This window comes from Elephantulus edwardii, unplaced genomic scaffold, assembly GCF_000299155.1.
Source record: "Elephantulus edwardii isolate Elephantulus edwardi_28Jun2011 unplaced genomic scaffold, EleEdw1.0 scaffold00458, whole genome shotgun sequence".
In the NCBI taxonomy this organism is placed as follows: domain Eukaryota; kingdom Metazoa; phylum Chordata; class Mammalia; order Macroscelidea; family Macroscelididae; genus Elephantulus; species Elephantulus edwardii.
In genome coordinates this window covers 471,642-478,153 of record NW_006400208.1, presented here as the reverse complement: position 1 = coordinate 478,153, position 6,512 = coordinate 471,642, and the positions used below count along the sequence as shown (strand labels likewise).

The 6,512-nt window shown below is 42.8% G+C and overlaps 1 pseudogene; it reads left to right on the top strand.

Annotated features, from left to right (window-relative positions):
• Positions 1–2,032: 2,032 nt before the first annotated feature.
• LOC102862558 lies at positions 2,033–4,292 on the top strand (annotated as a pseudogene).
• Positions 4,293–6,512: the final 2,220 nt, after the last annotated feature.

Here is a 6,512-nt window from a genome sequence, read left to right as displayed (position 1 = left end):
CACATAACAACAACAACAATAACCTCACAATGGTTCCAGTGGTGGCCTAACAGAAAGAAGATGTGCTGCAATACCGGTTCAAATCCACCAGCTGCTCCATAGGAGAAGGGTGGGCCATCTCCTCCCAAGCGATTAACTGTCTTGGGTTAGCTATGGGTTGCTTCTGACGTGATGGTACAGAACAACATCATGATGTTGTTTACTGGTCCAGTGGTAGTGTTTGATATTTTGCAGCAAGAGCTACAAGTCTTTTTCAGTTTCTGAAAGCAAATTTGTATCATCTATGTAATGCAGTTTGTTGATGAATCTTCCTCCAATCCTGGTGCCACATTTTTCTTCACATAGACCAGCCTTTCAAATAATTTGCTCAGCCTACAGACTGAATTGTTGAGATTGAGAAAGGATACAACCCATGAACACTTTTTCGGATTTTAAACCATGCAAGACTTCCTTGTTTTGTTTGGACACAACTTAGGTACAAGTTTCAAATGAGCACAATTAAGTGTTCTGGGATTTCAATTATGTTACCCATAATTCGTTATGATCACATAGTCACATGCCTTTGCATAATCAAGAAAACAAAAGTAATATATTTCTGATATTCTCTTTTAGTCAAGATCCATGTGACATCTGCAATGATATCCCTGGTGTCATGGCCTCTTCTGAATCCTTCCTGAATTTCTGGTAGTTCCCTGTCAGTGTACTGCTCCACCAATTTTAATGATGGAGAAAGTAATAGTCAGCAAGATTTTACTTACATGTGATATTAATTATATTGTTGTATAATCTCCACCTCCTCAAATTTGGCCTAGTGTTAAGAAGTTACACTACCATCCCAGAGGCATGTGGTATGAATCTACCAGCTGCTTTGTAGGGAAAAGATGAGCAACATTCTTCCATGAGATTCACATGCTCTGAAAACCCACTATGGGTCAGTTCCAACTCAACAGCACAAAACAACAATAAATACACATATTAAATACTATAAAATGTGATAAAGTTATTATGTAAGTGAATAAGCATAAGTGTGAAAAGGCTATTAAAGATCTGTACTACAAAAGAAAAGACTTGTGTTAGAAAATATTCCTGGAAGAACAAACTGGGAGGAGGGTGGAGAGAGTGGTGCAGCAATGAATGAGTGGAAGCCCAGAATCTCTGTAAATGTTTATGAAAATTAATAAAATATAATTATAGGAAAAAAAAGAAAATATTCCTGGGACTTTGGTGGGAAATCTGCAAGAACAGCGGAGGGAGTGCCGAGCCGGGGCTTTTGACCCAGCCTTCCCAACCCCCTCTGCCTACAATTTGCAGGTCAGCCCTCAGGCCAGGAAGACAATCATATATGCCACATCTATAAGATTTATCAAACTCCCCTAAAATACTCATGTACCATTGAGGATTAAGTTACGTGGGGAATCAAACTGATTTCTGGCCTGAGTACGTAGGGCCCACTAACTCAAACAACTGGGAGATCCTTAGCATATCCAAAGAGTGGGGAAGCTATTCCAGAAAGGGAACAACAGATTTCCTCCTTCATTATTTAGGTTCCCCCAAGGCCCTCCCCACGTGTACCACGTGTATCGGTGTGCGCTTCCTCGTGAGCGTTGGAGTGCCCATGCACCCTCTACACACTACTCTTGTTTCTGCCCAACCTTCTTCTGGAGCTGTGACGTCAAATAAAAAAGCAGCTACCACCTCAGACACAAAGAACTCTGCCACACCAATGGCCCGTAGAAAGCAAAGTGCTTCACTTGTCCCACTAGCCCAAAGCAATATATCAACCCCCAAAGAAGACACAGTAGCAATTGATTTCCTGGAGCCAGAAAGCCTGATGGAACTTTCTGATACTGATTTTAAAAGAACAATGATTGAATATTTTCAATGGATAAAAAAGAAACTTGGCCACCCAGCGCTGAAACTTGAAACGTCCTTGCGCTGGGCCCGCCCCCACTCCCACCCCTCCTGCTGGCTCGCCAGCGTGCCTCACGGCTGGGCTCCGGCTCCCCTCCCTCCTTCTCTATCATGCCTAGCAATGGCAGCCGCAGCAGAGCAGCAACAGTTCTACCTGCTCCTGGGAAACCTGCTCAGCCCTGACAGTGTGGTCTGGAAACAGGCGGAGGAAACCTATGAAAATATCCCAGGTCAGTCAAAGATCACATTTCTCTTACAAGCCATCAGAAACACAACAACCGCTGAGGAGGCCAGACAAATGGCTGCTGCTCTCCTGAGACGTCTTCTGTCCTCTGCATTTGATGAAGTCTACCCAACTCTTCCTTCCGATGTTCAGACTGCCATCAAGAGTGAACTGCTAATGATTATTCAGATGGAAACGCAATCTAGCATGAGGGGAAAAAAATTGTGATATTGCTGCAGAGCTTGCCAGGAATTTAATAGATGAAGATGGTAACAATCAGTGGCCTGAAGGTTTGAAGTTCCTTTTTTATTCCGTCAGTTCTCAAAATGTGGGACTACGGGAAGCTGCACTGCACATATTCTGGAACTTCCCTGGAATTTTTGGGAACCAGCAGCAGCACTATTTAGACGTCATCAAACAGATGTTAGTTCAGTGTATGCAAGATCAGGAGCATCCATCGATCAGGACATTATCTGTTCGAGCTACAGCTGCATTTATACTTGCAAATGAGCATAGTGTTGCTCTGTTCAAACATTTTGCAGACTTATTGCCTGGATTCTTACAGGCTGTAAATGATTCATGCTACCAGAATGACGACTTGGTCCTCAAATCCCTCGTTGAGATTGCAGATACTGTTCCGAAGTATTTGCGCCCTCATTTAGAAGCTACCTTACAGCTAAGTCTAAAGTTGTTTGGAGACACGAGCCTCAATAACATGCAGCGCCAGCTTGCCCTGGAGGTGATTGTGACGCTCTCAGAGACAGCGGCTGCTATGTTAAGAAAACATACCAATATTGTCGCCCAGACTATTCCCCAGATGTTGGCGGTGATGGTGGATCTAGAAGAGGATGAGGACTGGGCCCATGCTGATGAACTAGAAGACGATGACTTTGACAGCAATGCAGTTGCTGGTGAGAGTGCTTTAGACCAAATGGCTTGTGGACTTGGTGGAAAACTCGTTCTCCCAATGATCAAGGAACACATTATGCAAATGCTTCAAAATCCTGACTGAAAATACCGGCATGCAGGCTTGATGGCTTTATCTGCCATTGGCGAAGGATGCCACCAGCAAATCCGCGGGCCTGAGTATCTCACGGAGATGTGGCATTTTATGTGCGATGCTCTCATCAAGGCCATTGGCACAGAGCCAGATTCCGACGTCCTCTCAGAAATCATGCATTCTTTTGCAAAGTGCGTTGAAGTAATGGGAGATGGATGCCTTAATAATGAACACTTTGAGGAACTAGGAGGAATATTGAAAGCAAAACTTGAAGAGCATTTTAAAAATCAAGAATTGAGACAAGTTAAAAGACAAGACGAAGACTATGATGAGCAGGTTGAAGAATCACTACAAGATGAGGATAAAAATGATGTTTATATTCTGACTAAAGTGTCAGACATTTTGCATTCAATATTCAGTAGCTACAAAGAAAAGGTGTTACCATGGTTTGAACAACTGCTTCCGTTAATAGTCAACCTCATCTGTCCACATAGACCATGGCCAGACAGACAGTGGGGATTATGCATCTTTGATGATGTTATAGAACACTGTAGCCCAGCCTCCTTTAAATATGCAGAGTATTTCTTAAGGCCAATACTCCAGTATGTGTGTGACAACAGCCCAGAAGTCAGGCAAGCTGCTGCATATGGCCTGGGCGTCATGGCACAGTACGGTGGAGATAACTATCGTCCTTTCTGTACAGAAGCACTTCCACTGCTCTTAAGAGTTTTTCAGGCTGCAGATTCTAGGACCAAAGAAAATGTCAATGCAACAGAGAACTGTATCTCAGCAGTAGGGAAGATTATGAAATTCAAACCCGACTGTGTAAATGTTGAAGTCTTGCCACATTGGTTATCCTGGCTTCCACTTCATGAAGACAAGGAAGAAGCTGTTCAGACTTTTAATTATCTGTGTGATCTAATTGAAAGTAACCAGCCGATCATTCTTGGCCCAAACAATACCAATCTGCCCAAAATATTAAAAATAATTGCAGACGGAGAAATGCATGAGGCAATTAAACATGATAATCCTTGTGCCAAATGTCTGGCTAATGTCATTCGTTAAGTACAGACTTCTGGAGGACTGTGGACTGAGTGCATAGGACAGCTCAGTCCCGAGCAGCAGGGAACCATCCAGGAGCTCCTGAACTCTGCTTGATGGGCCTTACCAGCACCCACCAGAAACTAACTCCAAATAAACGTTTACCCTTTTGTTTAGGTTTCTTGTTTTGTTTTTGAGCAAAAGAGAACGATAGTGGTTGCAGGCCATTCTTCTGCAAAAACCACAGCAGCAGGAAAAGAGCAGCACTGTTAATGGTGTTTCAGTGGATCTCTGTCCAAGCGCTGAGGAAATGCCCAGTACACCCTACAGTAGCACTGAAGAGTATTTTTCTATTGGTATAACCCACCTGTGAAAAGGTGAAAGGGAAAGAAACTTAATTTTCTCATTAGATGCAAGAAAACAGCTTTAAGACCAGTTACTCAGAATAGATTTGCAAATTGCTTGTAACACCTAGTGTTACTTCTATTAATTGGAGTGTGAGTCTTTTGAGAGGGTAGGAGGAAGGCTTCTACCCTGCAAACCACTAGGTCCAAAAGTTGGGGTGAGGGGAGCAAAACTGAAGTCACGGGACACCTGAAGAAGATCTCATCTTTGATGTCAGCTTCAGTTCTTTTTTCCAGAAGACGTAAGCAGTGACTCCATATTGAAGGCTTCTCACTTCCAGCCCTTGAATGTGAAGTGTCATTGGCATGTCTGGCAGTAGTCTCTCATTCACTCCTCAATAAACAGCATTGAAATACAAAAAAGAAAAAAGAAAGAAAAGAAACTTGATGAATTACAGAGCAGTGCTAGCAAAGATCAGGAGGAGCTTAAAAAAACAATCCAAAACAACACAGAGAAAACACATGAAGCATTAGAGGCATTGGAAAAACAATAAACTGTGATCCAAAATATGAAATCCAAGGTTTCCGATGCTGTTAACATGATGGAGGGACATACGAATAGAGGTGAGAGATGGAAAATAGAATCAGTGAAATAGAAGATAGAATTGTCACCACAGATCTGACTGAGAAAAAAGCAGAATCCAAAAAAAAAAAAAAAAAAGGAAACAGAAGAAAGCTTAAGAATAATGTGGGATACCATTAGAAGAAATAACATTCGCATCATAAGAATCCCAGAATGGGAAGAAGCAAGTAAAGGCACTGAAAAAGTTGTGGAAGAATTACTAGAGGAAAACTTTCCAGGCATAATGAAGAACAACAAAATATATATTCAAGAACCTGGACTTTGCTGGGAGATCTGCAAGGACACCAGAGGTAGTTTCAGGCCGGGGCTTGCGGCCCAGCCTTCATGTGTGCTACCACTGCAGCAGGTACCGACTACAGTTCCCAGAGGTCTGTGGGGAAACGCCATCTTTGTAAACTTGGACTTTGCTGGGAGATCTGCAAGGACACCAGAGGCAGTTCCAGGCCGGGGCTTGTGACCCAGACACCCCACACCCATTTAGGATTAAGTTACTCGGGGAATCAAACTGGATTCTGGCCTGAGTATGTAGGGCCCACTAACTCAAACAACTGGGAGATCATTAGCATATCCAAAGAGTGGGGAAGCTATTCCAGAAAGAGAACAACAGACTTCCTCCTTCATTATTTAGGTTCTCCTGAGGCCCTCCCCATGTGTATCAGTGTGTGCTTCCTCCCTCCCCACTCATGTGAGCGTTGGAGTGTGCAAGCACCCTCTACGCGTTTACTCTTGTTTCTGCCCAGCCTTCTTCTGGAGCAGTGACGTCAAATAAAAAAGCAGCTACCACCTCAGACACAAAGAACTCTGCCACACCAATGGCCCGTAGAAAACAGAGTGCTTCACTTGTCCCACCAGCCCAAAGCAAGATATCAACCTCCAAAGAAGACACAGTAGCAATTGATTTCCTGGAGCCAGAAAGCCTGATGGAACTTTCTGGTACTGATTTTAAAAGAACAATGATTGAATATTTTCAATGTATAAAAAAGAAACTTGATGAATTACAGAGCAGTGCTAGCAAAGATCAGGAGGAGATTAAAAAAAAAATCCAAAACAATGCAGAGAAAACAAATGAAGCATTAGAGGCATAGGGAAAACAAGGAAATGTGATCCAGAATTTGAAATCTAAGGTTTCTGATGCTGTCAACATGATGGAGGGACATCCGAATAGAGGAGAAGAGATGGAAAACAGAATCAGTGAAATAGAAGATAGAATTGTCACCACAGATCTGACCAAGAGAAAAGCAGAATCCAAAAAGAAGGAAGCAAAAGAAAGCTTGAGAATAATGTGGGATACCATTAAAAGAAATAACATCCACATCATAGGAATCCCAGAATGGGAAGAAGCAAGTAAAG